Raw genomic sequence first — 19,716 nt, 5'->3', positions numbered from 1 at the left:
CCCCGTTTCCGCCTCCTAGTTCAAGATGAGGGACCCTTTCCCTGTTTCATAAGGAAAGAATTCCCGGCGTTCCCGTCGCATCTCAAGAGGAGGCGCTCTCCACAGGAAAGGCGAGAGGAACTCCAGGGTCGTGCCACCATTCCAAGAGTCCCCCAGATGTGTCAGTCCATTCCAGAGGAACCTGTTTTCCCTGCACTGCCTTGACGTTCAAGCCGAGGATCGACTTCCACCACGTGTGCACGTGGGACAGCCCTGTGGGAAAGCCTCGTGGGAAAGCCTCGTAGGAAAGACTCGAGGGAAAACCATAGATCCTTTGATCCACGCGGCGGACTGCGTGACACTGCTGCTACCGCTCTGGAGGAAAGCGCAAGTGCATGCCCGCATTCGAGACGAGGACTGACTCCCCTGGGGAGACTCCAGAAGTACCCCAAGATCCTTGTCAGCACTGGAGAGGAATCCTCAGGTTCCGGCCCCGACTCCACACAAGGTCTTAGGACCCGGCATCGACGGGAGAGGAATCCCGAGAGGCCCCAGAGGAACTCGCATGGGGACTGGCCTTTCCTGAGGCCACCAGAGCGGGTCCCTGAGGTCCCCGTCGTAAGTCGAGAGCACCTGCCGCAACTCGAGAAAATCCAGGAGGTTTTGCCTTCCAGGCGAGATGAGGCCCATTTCCGCTGAGGCTTCTCGAGGCCAATCACATCTAACCACTGGAACTTCCAAAGGGTCCTTCACACCCTTGCTGCAACTCAAGAAGTTCCCCGACATACCCGTATCCACTCGAGAGGAAGCACTTGGGTCCCGCACACATCCAGGGGAGCCCCGTTTCCGCCTCCTAGCTCGAGATGAGGGATCCTTTCCCTGTTTCGTAGGGAAAGAATTCCCGGCGTTCCCGTCGCATCTCAAGAGGAGGCGCTCTCCACAGGAAAGGCGAGAGGAACTCCAGGGTCGTGCCACCATTCCAAGAGTCCCCCAGATGTGTCAGTCCATTCCAGAGGAACCAGTTTTCCCTGCACTGCCTTGACGTTCAAGCCGAGGATCGAATCCCACCACGTGTGCACGTGGGACAGCCTCGTGGGAAAGCCTCGTGGGAAAGATTCGAGGGAAAACCAAACAACCTTTGATCCACGCGGCGGACTGCGTGACACTGCTGCTACCGCTCTGGAGGAAAGCGCAAGTGCATGCCCGCATTCGAGACGAGGACTGACTCCCCTGGGGAGACTCCAGAAGTACCCCAAGATCCATGTCAGCACTGGAGAGGAATCCTCAGGTTCCGGCCCCGACTCCACACAAGGTCTTAGGCCCCGGCATCAACGGGAGAGGAATCCCGAGAGGCCCCCGAGGAACTCGCATGGGGACTGGTCTTTCCTGAGGCCACCAGAGCGGTTCCCTGAGGTCCCCGTCGTAAGTCGAGAGCACCTGCCGCAACTCGAGAAAATCCAGGAGGTTTTGCCCTCCAGGCGAGATGAGGCCCATTTCCGCTGAGGCTTGTCGAGGCCAATCACATCTAACCACTGGAACTTCCAAAGGGTCCTTCACACCATTGCTGCAACTCAAGAAGTTCCCCGACATACCCGTCTGCACTCGAGAGGAAGCACGTGGTGTCCCGCACACATCCAGGGGAGCCCCGTTTCCGCCTCCTAGTTCGAGATGAGGGATCCTTTCCCTGTTTCGTAGGGAAAGAATTCCCGGCGTTCCCGTCGCATCTCAAGAGGAGGCGCTCTCCACAGGAAAGGCGAGAGGAACTCCAGGTTCGTGCCACCATTCCAAGAGTCCCCCAGATGAGTCAGTCCATTCCAGAGGAACCTGTTTTCCCTGCACTGCCTTGACGTTCAAGCCGAGGATCGACTCCCACCACGTGTGCACGTGGGACAGCCCTGTGGGAAAGCCTCGTGGGAAAGCTTCGTGGGAAAGACTCGAGGGAAAACCATAGATCCTTTGATCCATGCGGCGGACTGGGTGACACTGATGCTACCGCTCTGGAGGAAAGCGCAATGCATGCCCGCATTCGAGACGAGGACTGACTGCCCTGGGGAGTCTCCAGAAGTACCCTAAGATCCATGTCAGCACTGGAGAGGAATCCTCAGGTTCCGGCCCTGACTCCACACAAGGTCTTAGGCCCCGGCATCAACGGGAGAGGAATCCCGAGAGGCCCCCGAGGAACTCGCATGGGGACTGGCCTTTCCTGAGGCCACCAGAGCGGTTCCCTGAGATCCCCGTCGTAAGTCGAGAGCACCTGCCGCAACTCGAGAAAATCCAGGAGGTTTTGCCCTCCAGGCGAGATGAGGCCCATTTCCGCTGAAGCTTCTCGAGGCCAATCACATCTAACCACTGGAACTGCCAAAGGGTCATTCACACCCTTGCTGCAACTCAAGAAGTTCCCCGACATACCTGTCTCCACTCGAGAGGAAGCACGTGGGGTCCCGCACACATCCAGGGGAGCCCCGTTTCCGCCTCCTAGCTCGAGATGAGGGATCCTTTCCCTGTTTCGTAGGGAAAGAATTCCCGGCGTTCCTGTCGCATCTCAAGAGGAGGCGCTCTCAACAGGAAAGGCGAGAGGAACTCCAGGGTCGTGACACCATTCCAAGAGTCCGCCAGATGTGTCAGTCCATTCCAGAGGAACCTGTTTTTCCTGCACTGCCTTGACGTTCAAGCCGAGGATCGACTCCCACCACGTGTGCACGTGGGACAGCCCTGTGGGAAAGCCTCGTGGGAAAGCCTCGTGGGAAAGACTCGAGGGAAAACCATAGATCCTTTGATCCACGCGGCGGACTGCGTGACACTGCTGGGACCGCTCTGGAGGAAAGCGCAAGTGCATGCCCGCATTCGAGACGAGGACTGACTCCCCTGGGGAGACTCCAGAAGTACCCCAAGATCCATGTCAGCACTGGAGAGGAATCCTCAGGTTCCGGCCCCGACTCCACACAAGGTCTTAGGCCCCGGCATCGACGGAGAGGAATCCCGAGAGGCCCCCGAGGAACTCGCATGGGGACTGGCCTTTCCTGAGACCACCAGAGCGGGTCCCTGAGGTCCCCGTCGTAGGTCGAGAGCACCTGCCGCAACTCGAGAAAATCCAGGAGGTTTTGCCCTCCAAGCGAGATGAGGTACATTTCCGCTGAGGCTTCTCGAGGCTAAACACGTCTAACCACTGGAACTTCCAAAGGGTCCTTCACACCCTTGCTGCAACTCAAGAAGTGCCCCGACATACCCGTCTCCACTCGAGAGGAAGCACGTGGGTCCCGCACACATCCAGGGGAGCCCCGTTTCCGCCTCCTAGCTCGAGATGAGGGATCCTTTCCCTGTTTCGTAGGGAAAGAATTCCCGGCGTTCCCGTCGCATCTCAAGAGGAGGCGGTCTCCACAGGAAAAGCGAGAGGAACTCCAGGGTCGTGCCACCATTCCAAGAGTCCCCCAGATGTGTCAGTCCATTCCAGAGGAACCTGTTTTCCCTGCACTGCCTTGACGTTCAAGCCGAGGATCGACTCCCACCACGTGTGCACGTGGGACAGCCCTGTGGGAAAGCCTCGTGGGAAAGCCTCGTGGGAAAGACTCGAGGGAAAACCATAGATCCTTTGCTCCACGCGGCGGACTGCGTGACACTGCTGCTACAGCTCTGGAGGAAAGCGCAAGTGCATGCCCGCATTCGAGACGAGGACTGACTCCCCTGGGGAAACTCCAGAAGTACCCCAAGATCCATGTCAGCACTGGAGAGGAATCCTCAGGTTCCGGCCCCGACTCCACACAAGGTCTTAGGCCCCGGCATCGACGGGAGAGGAATCCCGAGAGGCCCCCGAGGAACTCGCATGGGGACTGGCCTTTCCTGAGGCCACCAGAGCGGTTCCCTGAGTTCCCCGTCGTAAATCGAGAGCACCTGCCGCAACTCGAGAAAATCCAGGAGGTTTTGCCTTCCAGGCGAGATGAGGCCCATTTCCGCTGAGGCTTCTCGAGGCCAATCACATCTAACCACTGGAACTTCCAAAGGGTCCTTCACACCATTGCTGCAACTCAAGAAGTTCCCCGACATACCCGTCTGCACTCGAGAGGAAGCACGTGGTGTACCGCACATATCCAGGGGAGCCCCGTTTCCGCCTCCTAGCTTGAGATGAGGGATCCTTTCCCTGTTTCGTAGGGAAAGAATTCCCGGCGTTCCCGTCGCATCTCAAGAAGAGGCGCTCTCCACAGGAAAGGCGAGAGGAACTCCAGGGTAGTGCCACCATTCCAAGAGTTCCCCAGATGTGTCAGTTCATTCCAGAGGAACCTGTTTTCCCTGCACTGCCTTGACGTTCAAGCCGAGGATCGACTCCCACCACGTGTGCACGTGGGACAGCCCTGTGGGAAAGCCTCGTGGGAAAGCCTCGTGGGAAAGACTCGAGGGAAAACCATAGATCCTTTGATCCACGCGGCGGACTGCGAGACACTGCTGCTACCGCTCTGGAGGAAAGCGCAAGTGCATGCCCGCATTCGAGACGAGGACTGACTCCCCTGGGGAGACTCCAGAAGTACCCCAAGATCCATGTCAGCACTGGAGAGGAATCCTCAGGTTCCGGCCCCGACTCCACACAAGGTCTTAGGCCCCGGCATCGACGGGAGAGGAATCCCGAGAGGCCCCCGAGGAACTAGCATGGGGACTGGCCTTTCCTGAGGCCACCAGAGCGGGTCCCTGAGGTCCCCGTCGTAAGTCGAGAGCACCTGCCGCAACTCGAGAAAATCCAGCAGGTTTTGCCCTCCAGGCGAGATGAGGCCCATTTCCGCTGAGGCTTCTCGAGGCCAATCACATCTAACCACTGGAACTTCCAAAGGGTCCTTCACACCCTTGCTGCAACTCAAGAAGTTCCCCGACATACCCGTCTGCACTCGAGAGGAAGCACGTGGTGTCCCGCACACATCCAGGTGAGCCCCGTTTCCGCCTCCTAGCACGAGATGAGGGATCCTTTCCCTGTTTCATAGGGAAAGAATTCCCGGCGTTCCCGTCGCATCTCAAGAGGAGGCGCTCTTAACAGGAAAGGCGAGAGGAACTCCAGGGTCGGGCCACCATTCCAATAATCCCCCAGATGTGTCAGTCCATTCCAGAGGAACCTGTTTTCCCTGCACTGCCTTGACGTTCAAGCCGAGGATCGACTCCCACCACGTGTGCACGTGGGACAGCCCTGTGGGAAAGCCTCGTGGGAAAGCCTCGTGGGAAAGATTCGAGGGAAAACCATAGATCCTTTGATCCACGCGGCGGACTGCGTGACACTGCTGCTACCGCTCTGGAGGAAAGCGCAAGTGCATGCCCGAATTCGAGACGAGGACTGACTCCCCTGAGGAGACTCCAGAAGTACCCCAAGATCCATGTCAGCACTGGAGAGGAATCCTCAGGTTCCTGCCCCGACTCCACACAAGGTCTTAGGCCCCGGCATCGACGGGAGAGGAATCCCGAGAGGCCCCCGAGGAACTAGCATGGGGACTGGCCTTTCCTCAGGCCACCAGAGCGGGTCCCTGAGGTCCCCGTCGTAAGTCGAGAGCACCTGACGCAACTCGAGAAAATCCAGGAGGTTTTGCCCTCCAGGCGAGATGAGGCCCATTTCCGCTGAGGCTTCTCGAGGCCAATCACATCTAACCACTGGAACTTCCAAAGGGTCCTTCACACCCTTGCTGCAACTCAAGAAGTTCCCCGACATACCCGTCTGCACTCGAGAGGAAGCACGTGGTGTCCCGCACACATCCAGGGGAGCCCCGTTTCCGCCTCCTAGCTCGAGATGAGGGATCCTTTCCCTGTTTCGTAGGGAAAGAATTCCCGGCGTTCCCGTCGCATCTCAAGAGGAGGCGCTCTCCACAGGAAAGGCGAGAGGAACTCCAGGGTCGTGACACCATTCCAAGAGTCCCCCAGATGTGTCAGTCCATTCCAGAGGAACCTGTTTTCCCTGCACTGCCTTGACGTTCAAGCCGAGGATCGACTCCCACCACGTGTGCACGTGGGACAGCCCTGTGGGAAAGCCTCGTGGGAAAGCCTCGTGGGAAAGACTCGAGGGAAAACCATAGATCCTTTGATCCACGCGGCGGACTGCGTGACACTGCTGCTACCGCTCTGGAGGAAAGCGCAAGTGCATGCCCGCATTCGAGACGAGGACTGACTCCCCTGGGGAGACTCCAGAAGTACCCCAAGATCCATGTCAGCACTGGAGAGGAATCCTCAGGTTCCGGCCCCGACTCCACACAAGGTCTTAGGCCCCGGCATCGACGGGAGAGGAATCCCGAGAGGCCCCCGAGGAACTCGCATGGGGACTGGCCTTTCCTGAGACCACCAGAGCGGGTCCCTGAGGTCCCCGTCGTAGGTCGAGAGCACCTGCCGCAACTCGAGAAAATCCAGGAGGTTTTGCCCTCCAGGCGAGATGAGGTACATTTCCGCTGAGGCTTCTCGAGGCTAATCACGTCTAACCACTGGAACTTCCAAAGGGTCCTTCACACCCTTGCTGCAACTCAAGAAGTGCCCCGACATACCCGTCTCCACTCGAGAGGAAGCACGTGGGTCCCGCACACATCCAGGGGAGCCCCGTTTCCGCCTCCTAGCTCGAGATGAGGGATCCTTTCCCTGTTTCGTACGGAAAGAATTCCCGGCGTTCCCGTCGCATCTCAAGAGGAGGCGGTCTCCACAGGAAAAGCGAGAGGAACTCCAGGGTCGTGCCACCATTCCAAGAGTCCCCCAGATGTGTCAGTCCATTCCAGAGGAACCTGTTTTCCCTGCACTGCCTTGACGTTCAAGCCGAGGATCGACTCCCACCACGTGTGCACGTGGGACAGCCCTGTGGGAAAGCCTCGTGGGAAAGCCTCGTGGGAAAGACTCGAGGGAAAACCATAGATCCTTTGATCCACGCGGCGGACTGCGTGACACTGCTGGGACCGCTCTGGAGGAAAGCGCAAGTGCATGCCCGCATTCGAGACGAGGACTGACTCCCCTGGGGAGACTCCAGAATTACCCCAAGATCCATGTCAGCACTGGAGAGGAATCCTCAGGTTCCGGCCCCGACTCCACACAAGGTCTTAGGCCCCGGCATCGACGGGAGAGGAATCCCGAGAGGCCCCCGAGGAACTCGCATGGGGACTGGCCTTTCCTGAGACCACCAGAGCGGGTCCCTGAGGTCCCCGTCGTAGGTCGAGAGCACCTGCCGCAACTCGAGAAAATCCAGGAGGTTTTGCCCTCCAGGCGAGATGAGGTACATTTCCGCTGAGGCTTCTCGAGTCTAATCACGTCTAACCACTGGAACTTCCAAAGGGTCCTTCACACCCTTGCTGCAACTCAAGAAGTGCCCCGACATACCCGTCTCCACTCGAGAGGAAGCACGTGGGTCCCGCACACATCCAGGGGAGCCCCGTTTCCGCCTCCTAGCTCGAGATGAGGGATCTTTCCCTGTTTCGTAGGGAAAGAATTCCCGGCGTTCCCGTCGCATCTCAAGAGGAGGCGCTCTCCACAGGAAAGGCGAGAGGAACTCCAGGGTCGTGACACCATTCCAAGAGTCCCCCAGATGTGTCAGTCCATTCCAGAGGAACCTGTTTTCCCTGCACTGCCTTGACGTTCAAGCCGAGGATCGACTCCCACCACGTGTGCACGTGGGACAGCCCTGTGGGAAAGCCTCGTGGGAAAGCCTCGTGGGAAAGACTCGAGGGAAAACCATAGATCCTTTGATCCACGCGGCGGACTGCGTGACACTGCTGGGACCGCTCTGGAGGAAAGCGCAAGTGCATGCCCGCATTCGAGACGAGGACTGACTCCCCTGGGGAGACTCCAGAAGTACCCCAAGATCCATGTCAGCACTGGAGAGGAATCCTCAGGTTCCGGCCCCGACTCCACACAAGATCTTAGGCCCCGGCATCGACGGGAGAGGAATCCCGAGAGGCCCCCGTGGAACTCGCATGGGGACTGGCCTTTCCTGAGACCACCAGAGCGGGTCCCTGAGGTCCCCGTCGTAGGTCGAGAGCACCTGCCGCAACTCGAGAAAATCCTGGAGGTTTTGCCCTCCAGGCGAGATGAGGTACATTTCCGCTGAGGCTTCTCGAGGCTAATCACGTCTAACCACTGGAACTTCCAAAGGGTCCTTCACACCCTTGCTGCAACTCAAGAAGTGCCCCGACATACCCGTCTCCACTCGAGAGGAAGCACGTGGGTCCCGCACACATCCAGGGGAGCCCCGTTTCCGCCTCCTAGCTCGAGATGAGGGATCCTTTCCCTGTTTCGTAGGGAAAGAATTCCCGGCGTTCCCGTCGCATCTCAAGAGGAGGCGGTCTCCACAGGAAAAGCGAGAGGAACTCCAGGGTCGTGCCACCATTCCAAGAGTCCCCCAGATGTGTCAGTCCATTCCAGAGGAACCTGTTTTCCCTGCACTGCCTTGACGTTCAAGCAGAGGATCGACTCCCACCACGTGTGCACGTGGGACAGCCCTGTGGGAAAGCCTCGTGGGAAAGCCTCGTGGGAAAGACTCGAGGGAAAACCATAGATCCTTTGATCCACGCGGCGGACTGCGTGACACTGCTGCTACCGCTCTGGAGGAAAGCGCAAGTGCATGCCCGCATTCGAGACGAGGACTGACTCCCCTGGGGAAACTCCAGAAGTACCCCAAGATCCATGTCAGCACTGGAGAGGAATCCTCAGGTTCCGGCCCCGACTCCACACAAGGTCTTAGGCCCCGGCATCGACGGGAGAGGAATCCCGAGAGGCCCCCGAGGAACTCGCATGAGGACTGGCCTTTCCTGAGGCCACGAGAGCGGTTCCCTGAGGTCCCCGTCGTAAGTCGAGACCACCTGCAGCAACTCGAGAAAATCCAGGAGGTTTTGCCCTCCAGGCGAGATGAGGCCCATTTCAGCTGAGGCTTCTCGAGGCCAATCACATCTAACCACTGGAACTTCCAAAGGGTCCTTCACACCCTTGCTGCAACTCAAGAAGTGCCCCGACATACCCGTCTCCACACGAGAGGAAGCACGTGGGTCCCGCACACATCCAGGGGAGCCCCGTTTCCGCCTCCTAGCTCGAGATGAGGGATCCTTTCCCTGTTTCGTAGGGAAAGAATTCCCGGCGTTCCCGTCGCATCTCAAGAGGAGGCGGTCTCCACAGGAAAAGCGAGAGGAACTCCAGGGTCGTGCCACCATTCCAAGAGTCCCCCAGATGTGTCAGTCCATTCCAGAGGAACCTGTTTTCCCTGCACTGCCTTGACGTTCAAGCCGAGGATCGACTCCCACCACGTGTGCACGTGGGACAGCCCTGTGGGAAAGCCTCGTGGGAAAGCCTCGTGGGAAAGACTCGAGGGAAAACCATAGATCCTTTGATCCACGCGGCGGACTGCGTGACACTGCTGCTACCGCTCTGGAGGAAAGCGCAAGTGCATGCCCGCATTCGAGACGAGGACTGACTCCCCTGGGGAAACTCCAGAAGTACCCCAAGATCCATGTCAGCACTGGAAAGGAATCCTCAGGTCCCGGCCCCGACTCCACACAAGGTCTTAGGCCCCGGCATCGACGGGAGAGGAATCCCGAGAGGCCCCCGAGGAACTCGCATGAGGACTGGCCTTTCCTGAGGCCACCAGAGCGGTTCCCTGAGGTCCCCGTCGTAAGTCGAGACCACCTGCCGCAACTCGAGAATATCCAGGAGGTTTTGCCCTCCAGGCGAGATGAGGCCCATTTCAGCTGAGGCTTCTCGAGGCCAATCACATCTAACCACTGGAACTTCCAAAGGGTCCTTCACACCCTTGCTGCAACTCAAGAAGTTCCCCGACATACCCGTCTGCACTCGAGAGGAAGCACGTGGTGTCCCGCACACATCCAGGGGAGCCCCGTTTCCGCCTCCTAGCTCGAGATGAGGGATCCTTTCCCTGTTTCGTAGGGAAAGAATTCCCGGCGTTCCCGTCGCATCTCAAGAGGAGGCGGTCTCCACAGGAAAGGCGAGAGGAACTCCAGGGTCGTGCCACCATTCCAAGAGTCCCCCAGATGTGTCAGTCCATTCCAGAGGAACCTGTTTTCCCTGCACTGCCTTGACGTTCAAGCCGAGGATCGACTCCCACCACGTGTGCACGTGGGACAGCCCTGTGGGAAAGCCTCGTGGGAAAGCCTCGTGGGAAAGACTCGAGGGAAAACCATAGATCCTTTGATCCACGCGGCGGACTGCGTGACACTGCTGCTACCGCTCTGGAGGAAAGCGCAAGTGCATGCCCGCATTCGAGACGAGGACTGACTCCCCTGGGGAGACTCCAGAAGTACCCCAAGATCCATGTCAGCACTGGAGAGGAATCCTCAGGTTCCGGCCCCGACTCCACACAAGGTCTTAGGCCCCGGCATCGACGGGAGAGGAATCCCGAGAGGCCCCCGAGGAACTCGCATGAGGACTGGCCTTTCCTGAGGCCACCAGAGCGGTTCCCTGAGGTCCCCGTCGTAAGTCGAGACCACCTGCCGCAACTCGAGAAAATCCACGAGGTTTTGCCCTCCAGGCGAAATGAGGCCCATTTCCGCTGAGGCTTCTCGAGGCCAATCACATCTAACCACTGGAACTTCCAAAGGGTCCTTCACACCCTTGCTGCAACTCAAGAAGTTCCCCGACATACCCGTCTGCACTCGAGAGGAAGCACGTGGTGTCCCGCACACATCCAGGGGAGCCCCGTTTCTGCCTCCTAGCTCGAGATGAGGGATCCTTTCCCTGTTTCGTAGGGAAAGAATTCCCGGCGTTCCCGTCGCATCTCAAGAGGAGGCGCTCTCCACAGGAAAGGCGAGAGGAACTCCAGGGTCGTGACACCATTCCAAGAGTCCCCCAGATGTGTCAGTCCATTCCAGAGGAACCTGTTTTCCCTGCACTGCCTTGACGTTCAAGCCGAGGATCGACTCCCACCACGTGTGCACGTGGGACAGCCCTGTGGGAAAGCCTCGTGGGAAAGCCTCGTGGGAAAGACTCGAGGGAAAACCATAGATCCTTTGATCCACGCGGCGGACTGCGTGACACTGCTGGGACCGCTCTGGAGGAAAGCGCAAGTGCATGCCCGCATTCGAGACGAGGACTGACTCCCCTGGGGAGACTCCAGAAGTACCCCAAGATCCATGTCAGCACTGGAGAGGAATCCTCAGGTTCCGGCCCCGACTCCACACAAGATCTTAGGCCCCGGCATCGACGGGAGAGGAATCCCGAGAGGCCCCCGTGGAACTCGCATGGGGACTGGCCTTTCCTGAGACCACCAGAGCGGGTCCCTGAGGTCCCCGTCGTAGGTCGAGAGCACCTGCCGCAACTCGAGAAAATCCAGGAGGTTTTGCCCTCCAGGCGAGATGAGGTACATTTCCGCTGAGGCTTCTCGAGGCTAATCACGTCTAACCACTGGAACTTCCAAAGGGTCCTTCACACCCTTGCTGCAACTCAAGAAGTGCCCCGACATACCCGTCTCCACTCGAGAGGAAGCACGTGGGTCCCGCACACATCCAGGGGAGCCCCGTTTCCGCCTCCTAGCTCGAGATGAGGGATCCTTTCCCTGTTTCGTAGGGAAAGAATTCCCGGCGTTCCCGTCGCATCTCAAGAGGAGGCGGTCTCCACAGGAAAAGCGAGAGGAACTCCAGGGTCGTGCCACCATTCCAAGAGTCCCCCAGATGTGTCAGTCCATTCCAGAGGAACCTGTTTTCCCTGCACTGCCTTGACGTTCAAGCCGAGGATCGACTCCCACCACGTGTGCACGTGGGACAGCCCTGTGGGAAAGCCTCGTGGGAAAGCCTCGTGGGAAAGACTCGAGGGAAAACCATAGATCCTTTGATCCACGCGGCGGACTGCGTGACACTGCTGCTACCGCTCTGGAGGAAAGCGCAAGTGCATGCCCGCATTCGAGACGAGGACTGACTCCCCTGGGGAGACTCCAGAAGTACCCCAAGATCCATGTCAGCACTGGAGAGGAATCCTCAGGTTCCGGCCCCGACTCCACACAAGGTCTTAGGACCCGGCATCGACGGGAGAGGAATCCCGAGAGGCCCCCGAGGAACTCGCATGGGGACTGGCCTTTCCTGAGGCCTCCAGAGCGGGTCCCTGAGGTCCCCGTCATAAGTCGAGAGCACCTGCCGCAACTCGAGAAAATCCAGGAGGTTTTGCCCTCCAGGCGAGATGAGGCCCATTTCCGCTGAGGCTTCTCGAGGCTAATCACATCTAAACACTGGAACTTCCAAAGGGTCCGTCACACCCTTCCTGCAACTCAAGAAGTTCCCCGACATACCCGTCTCCACTCGAGAGGAAGCAGGAGGGTCCCGCACACATCCAGGGGAGCCCCGTTTCCGCCTGCTAGCTCGAGATGAGGGATCCTTTCCCTGTTTCGTAGGGAAAGAATTCCCGGCGTTCCCGTCGCATCTCAAGAGCAGGCGCTCTCCACAGGAAAGGCGAGAGGAACTCCAGGGTCGTGCCACCATTCCAAGAGTTCCCCAGATGTGTCAGTCCATTCCAGAGGAACCTGTTTTCCCTGCACTGCCTTGACGTTCAAGCCGAGGATCGACTCCCACCACGTGTGCACGTGGGACAGCCCTGTGGGAAAGCCTCGTGGGAAAGCCTCGTGGGAAAGACTCGAGGGAAAACCATAGATCCTTTGATCCACGCGGCGGACTGCGTGACACTGCTGCTACCGCTCTGGAGGAAAGCGCAAGTGCATGCCCGCATTCGAGACGAGGACTGACTCCCCTGGGGAGACTCCAGAAGTACCCCAAGATCCATGTCAGCACTGGAGAGGAATCCTCATGTTCCGGCCCCGACTCCACACAAGGTCTTAGGCCCCGGCATCGACGGGAGAGGAATCCCGAGAGGCCCCCGAGGAACTCGCATGGGGACTGGCCTTTCTTGAGGCCACCAGAGCGGGTCCCTGAGGTAACCGTCGTAAGTCGAGAGCACCTGCCGCAACTCGAGAAAATTTAGGAGGTTTTGCCCTCCAGGCGAGATGAGGCCCATTTCCGCTGAGGCTTCTCGAGGCTAATCACATCTAACCATTGGAACTTCCAAAGGGTCCTTCACACCCTTGATGCAACTCAAGAAGTTCTCCGACATACCCGTCTCCACTCGAGAGGATGCACGTGGTGTCCCGCACACATCCAGGGGAGCCCCGTTTCCGCCTCCTAGCTCGAGATGAGGGATCCTTTCCCTGTTTCGTAGGGAAAGAATTCCCGGCGTTCCCGTCGCATCTCAAGAGGAGGCGCTCTCCACAGGAAAGGCGAGAGGAACTCAAGGTTCGTGCCACCATTCCAAGAGTCCCCCAGATGTGTCAGTCCATTCCAGAGGAACCTGTTTTCCCTGCACTGCCTTGACGTTCAAGCCGAGGATCGACTCCCACCACGTGTGCACGTGGGACAGCCCTGTGGGAAAGCCTCGTGGGAAAGCCTCGTGGGAAAGACTCGAGAGAAAACCATAGATCCTTTGATCCACGCGGTGGACTGCGTGACACTGCTGCTACCGCTCTGGAGGAAAGCGCAAGTGCATGCCCGCATTCGAGACGAGGACTGACTCCCCTGGGGAGACTCCAGAAGTACCCCAAGATCCATGTCAGCACTGGAGAGGAATCCTCAGGTTCCGGCCCCGACTCCACACAAGGTCTTAGGCCCCGGCATCGACGGGAGAGGAATCCCGAGAGGCCCCCGAGGAACTCGCATGGGGACTGGCCTTTACTGAGGCCACCAGAGCGGGTCCCTGAGGTCCCCGTCGTAAGTCGAGAGCACCTGCCGCAACTCGAGAAAATCCAGGAGGTTTTGCCCTCCAGGCGAGATGAGGCCCATTTCCGCTGAGGCTTCTCGAGGCTAATCACATCTAAACACTGGAACATCCAAAGGGTCCTTCTCACCCTTGCTGCAACTCAAGAGGTTCCCCGACATACCCGTCTCCACTCGAGAGGAAGCACGAGTGTCCCGCACACATCCAGGGGAGCCCCGTTTCCGCCTCCTAGCTCGAGATGAGGGATCCTTTCCCTGTTTCGTAGGGAAAGAATTCCCGGCGTTCCCGTCGCATCTCAAGAGGAGGCGCTCTCCACAGGAAAGGCGAGAGGAACTCCAGGGTCGTGCCACCATTCCAAGAGTCCCCCAGATGTGTCAGTCCATTCCAGAGGAACCTGTTTTCCCTGCACTGCCTTGACGTTCAAGCCGAGGATCGACTCCCACCACGTGTGCACGTGGGACAGCCCTGTGGGAAAGCCTCGTGGGAAAGCCTCGTGGGAAAGACTCGAGGGAAAACCATAGATCCTTTGATCCACGCGGCGGATTGCATGACACTGCTGCTACCGCTCTGGAGGAAAGCGCAAGTGTATGCCCGCATTCGAGACGAGGACTGACTCCCCTGGGGAGACTCCAGAAGTACCCCAAGATCCATGTCAGCACTGGAGCGGAATCCTCAGGTTCTGGCCCCGACTCCACACAAGGTCTTAGGCCCCGGCATCGACGGGAGAGGAATCCCGAGAGGCCCCCAGGAACTCGCATGGGGACTGGCCTTTCCTGAGGCCACCAGGGCGGGTCCCTGAGGTCCCCGTCGTAAGTCGAGAGCACCTGCCGCAACTCGAGAAAATCCAGGAGGTTTTGCCCTCCAGGCGAGATGAGGCCCATTTCCGCTGAGGCTTCTCGAGGCTAATCACGTCTAACCACTGGAACATCCAAAGGGTCCTTCTCACCCTTGCTGCAACTCAAGAAGTTCCCCGACATACCCGTCTCCACTCGAGAGGAAGCACGAGGGTCCCGCACACATCCAGGGGAGCCCCGTTTCCGCCTCCTAGCTCGAGATGAGGGATCCTTTCCCTGTTTCCTAGGGAAAGAATTCCCGGCGTTCCCGTCGCATCTCAAGAGGAGGCGCTCTCCACAGGAACGGCGAGAGGAACTCCAGGGTCGTGCCACCATTCCAAGAGTCCCCCAGATGTGTCAGTCCATTCCAGAGGAACCTGTTTTCCCTCCACTGCCTTGACGTTCAAGCCGAGGATCGACTCCCACCACGTGTGCACGTGGGACAGCCCTGTGGGAAAGCTTCGTGGGAAAGCCTCGTGGGAAAGACTCGAGGGAAAACCATAGATCCTTTGATACATGCGGTGGACGGCGTGACACTGCTGCTACCGCTCTGGAGGAAAGCCCAAGTACATGCCCGCATTCGAGACGAGGACTGACTCCCCTGGGGAGACTCCAGAAGTACCCCAAGATCCATGTCAGCACTGGAGAGGAATCCTCAGGTTCCGGCCCCGACTCCACACAAGGTCTTAGGCCCCGGCATCGACGGGAGAGGAATCCCGAGAGGACCCCGAGGAACTCGCATGGGGACTGGCCTTTCCTGAGGCCACCAGAGCGGGTCCCTGAGGTCCCCGTCGTAAGTCGAGAGCACCTGCCGCAACTCGAGAACATCCAGGAGGTTTTGCCCTCCAGGCGAGATGAGGCCCATTTCCGCTGAGGCTTCTCTAGGCTAAACACATCTAACCACTGGAACATCCAAAGGGTCCTTCTCAACCTTGCTGCAACTCAAGAATTTCCCCGACATACCCTTCTCCACTCGAGAGGAAGCACGAGGGTCCCGCACACATCCAGGGGAGCCCCGTTTCGGCCTCCTAGCTCGAGATGAGGGATCCTTTCCCTGTTTCCTAGGGAAAGAATTCCCGGCGTTCCCGTCGCATCTGAAGAGGAGGCGCGCTCCACAGGAAAGGCGAGAGGAACTCCAGGGTCGTGCCACCATTCCAAGAGTCCCCCAGATGTGTCAGTCCATTCCAGAGGAACCTGTTTTCCCTGCACTGCCTTGACGTTCAAGCCGAGGATCGACTCCCACCACGTGTGCACGTGGGACAGCCCTGTGGGAAAGCCTCGTGGGAAAGCCTCGTGGGAAAGACTCGAGGGAAAACCATAGATCCTTTGATCCATGCGGCGGACTGCGTGACACTGCTGCTACCGCTCTGGAGGAAAGCGCAAGTGCATGCCCGCATTCGAGACGAGGACTGACTCCCCTGGGGAGACTCCAGAAGTACCCCAAGATCCATGTCAGCACTGGAGAGGAATCCTCAGGTTCCGGCCCCGACTCCACACAAGGTCTTAGGCCCCGGCATCGACGGGAGAGGAATCCCGAGAGGCCCCCGAGGAACTCGCATGGGGACTGGCCTTTCCTGAGGCCACCAGAGCGGGTCCCTGAGGTCCCCGTCGTAAGTCGAGAGCACCTGCCGCAACTCGAGAAAATCCAGGAGGTTTTGCCCTCCATTCGAGATGAGGCCCATTTCCGCTGAGGCTTCTCGAGGCTAATCACGTCTAACCACTGGAAATTCCAAAGGGTCCTTCACACCCTTGCTGCAACTCAAGAAGTTCCCCGACATACCCGTCTCCACTCGAGAGGAAGCACGTGGGGTCCCGCACACATCCAGGGGAGCCCCGTTTCCGCCTCCAAGCTCGAGATGAGGGATCCTTTCCCTGTTTCGTAGGGAAAGAATTCCCGGCGTTCCCGTCGCATCTCAAGAGGAGGCGCTCTCCACAGGAAAGGCGAGAGGAACTCCAGGGTCGTGCCACCATTCCAAGACTCCCCCGGATGTGTCAGTTCTTTCCAGAGGAAACTGTTTTCCCTGCACTGCCTTGACGTTCAAGCCGAGGATCGACTCCCACCACGTGTGCACGTGGGACAGCCCTGTGGGAAAGCCTCGTGGGAAAGCCTCGTGGGAAAGACTCGAGGGAAAACCATAGATCCTTTGATCCACGCGGCGGACTGCGTGACACTGCTGCTACCGCTCTGGAGGAAAGCGCAAGTGCATGCCCGCATTCGAGACGAGGACTGACTCCCCTGGGGAGACTCCAGAAGTACCCCAAGATCCATGTCAGCACTGGAGAGCAATCCTCAGGTTCCGTCCCCGACTCCACACAAGGTCTTAGGTCCCGGCATCGACGGGAGAAGAATCCCGAGAGGCCCCCGAGGAACTGGCATGGGGACTGGCCTTTCCTGAGGCCACCAGAGCGGGTCCCTGAGGTCCCCGTCGTAAGTCGAGAGCACCTGCCGCAACTCGAGAAAATCCAGGAGGTTTTGCCCTCCAGGCGAGGTGAGGCACATTTCCGCTGAGGCTTCTCGAAGCTAATCACGTCTAACCACTGGAACTTCCAAAGGGTCCTTCACACCCTTGCTGCAACTCAAGAAGTTCCCCACATACCCGTCTCCACTCGAGAGGAAGCACGAGGGTCCCGCACACATCCAGGGGAGCCCCGTTTCCGCCTCCTAGCTCGAGATGAGGGATCCTTTCCCTGTTTCGTAGGGAAAGAATTCCCGGCGTTCCCGTCGAATCTCAAGAGGAGGCGCTCTCCACAGGAAAGGCGAGAGGAACTCCAGGGTCGTGCCACCATTCCAAGAGTCCCCCAGATGTGTCAGTCCATTCCAGAGGAACCTGTTTTCCCTGCACTGCCTTGACGTTCAAGCCGAGGATCGACTCCCACCACGTGTGCACGTGGGACAGCCCTGTGGGAAAGCCTCGTGGGAAAGCCTCGTGGGAAAGACTCGAGGGAAAACCATAGATCCTTTGATCCACGCGGCGGATTGCGTGACACTGCTGCTACCGCTCTGGAGGAAAGCGCAAGTGCATGCCCGCATTCGAGACGAGGACTGACTCCCCTGGGGAGACTCCAGAAGTACCCCAAGATCCATGTCAGCACTGGAGAGGAATCCTCAGGTTCCGGCCCCGACTCCACACAAGGTCTTAGGGCCCGGCATTGACGGGAGAGGAATCCCGAGAGGCCCCCAGGAACTCGCAAGGGGTCTGGCCTTTCCTGAGGCCACCAGAGCGGGTCCCTGAGGTCCCCGTCGTAAGTCGAGAGCACCTGCCGCAACTCGAGAATATCCAGGAGGTTTTGCCCTCCAGGCGAGATGAGGCCCATTTCCGCTGAGGCTTCTCGAGGCTAATCACGTCTAACCACTGGAACTTCCAAAGGGTCCTTCACACCCTTGCTGCAACTCAAGAAGTTCCCCGACATACCCGTCTCCACTCGAGAGGAAGCACGTGGGGTCCCGCACACATCCAGGGGAGCCCCGTTTCCGCCTGCTAGCTCGAGATGAGGGATCCTTTCCCTGTTTCGTAGGGAAAGAATTCCCGGCGTTCCCGTCGCATCTCAAGAGGAGGCGCTCTTAACAGGAAAGGCGAGAGGAACTCCAGGGTCGTGCCACCATTCCAAGAGTCCCCCAGATGTGTCAGTCCATTCCAGAGGAACCTGTTTTCCCTGCACTGCCTTGACGTTCAAGCCGAGGATCGACACACACCACGTGTGCACGTGGGACAGCCCTGTGGGAAAGCCTCGTGGGAAAGCTTCGTGGGAAAGACTCGAGGGAAAACCATAGATCCTTTGATCCACGCGGCGGACTGCGTGACACTGCTGCTACCGCCCTGGAGGAAAGCGCAAGTGCATGCCCGCATTCGAGACGAGGACTGACTCCCCTGGGGAGACTCCAGGAGTACCCCAAGATCCATGTCAACACTGGAGAGGAATCCTCAGGTTCCGGCCCCGACTCCACACAAGGTCTTAGGCCCCGGCATCGACGGGAGAGGAATCCCGAGAGGCCCCCGAGGAACTCGCATGGGGACTGGCCTTTCCTGAGGCCACCAGAGCGGGTCCCTGAGGTCCCCGTCGTAAGTCGAGAACACCTGCCGCAACTCGAGAAAATCCAGGAGGTTTTGCCCTCCAGGCGAGATGAGGCCCATTTCCGCTGAGGCTTCTCGAGGCTAATCACGTCTAACCACTGGAACTTCCAAAGGGTCCTTCACACCCTTGCTGCAACTCAAGAAGTTCCCCGACATACCCGTCTCCACTCGAGAGGAAGCACGTGGGGTCCCGCACACATCCAGGGGAGCCCCGTTTCCGCCTCCTAGCTCGAGATGAGGGATCCTTTCCCTGTTTCGTAGGGAAAGAATTCCCGGCGTTCCCGTCGCATCTCAAGAGGAGGCGCTCTCCACAGTAAAGGCGAGAGGAAATCCAGGGTCGTGCCACCATTCCAAGACTCCCCCGGATGTGTCAGTCCATTCCAGAGGAACCTGTTTTCCCTGCACTGCCTTGACGTTCAAGCCGAGGATCGACTCCCACCACGTGTGCACGTGGGACAGCCCTGTGGGAAAGCCTCGTGGGAAAGACTCGTGGGAAAGACTCGAGGGAAAACCATAGATCCATTGATCCACGCGGTGGACTGCGTGACACTGCTGCTACCGCTCTGGAGGAAAGAGCAAGTGCATGCCCGCATTCGAGACGAGGACTGACTCCCAGGGGAGACTCCAGAAGTACCCCAAGATCCATGTCAGCACTGGAGAGGAATCCTCAGGTTCCGGCCCCGACTCCACACAAGGTCTTAGGCCCCGGCATCCACGGGAGAGGAATCCCGAGAGACCCCCGAGGAACTCGCATGGGGACTGGCCTTTCCTGAGGCCACCAGAGCGGGTCCCTGAGGTCCCCGTCGTAAGTCGAGAGCACCTGCCGCAACTCGAGAAAATCCAGGAGGTTTTGCCCTCCAGTCGAGATGAGGCCCATTTCCGCTGAGGCTTCTCGAGGCTAATCACATCTAACCACTGGAACATCCAAAGGGTCCTTCTCACCCTTGCTGCAACTCAAGAAGTTCCCCGACATACCCGTCTCCACTCGAGAGGAAGCATGAGGGTCCCGCACACATCCAGGGGAGCCCCGTTTCCGCGTCCTAGCTCGAGATGAGGGATCCTTTCCCTGTTTCGTAGGGAAAGAATTCCCGGCGTTCCCGTCGCATCTCAAGAGGAGGCGCTCTCCACAGGAAAGGCGAGAG

This window comes from Ovis canadensis, chromosome 16, assembly GCF_042477335.2.
Source record: "Ovis canadensis isolate MfBH-ARS-UI-01 breed Bighorn chromosome 16, ARS-UI_OviCan_v2, whole genome shotgun sequence".
Classification (NCBI taxonomy): Eukaryota; Metazoa; Chordata; class Mammalia; order Artiodactyla; family Bovidae; genus Ovis; species Ovis canadensis.
This window is presented reverse-complemented; position numbering follows the sequence as displayed.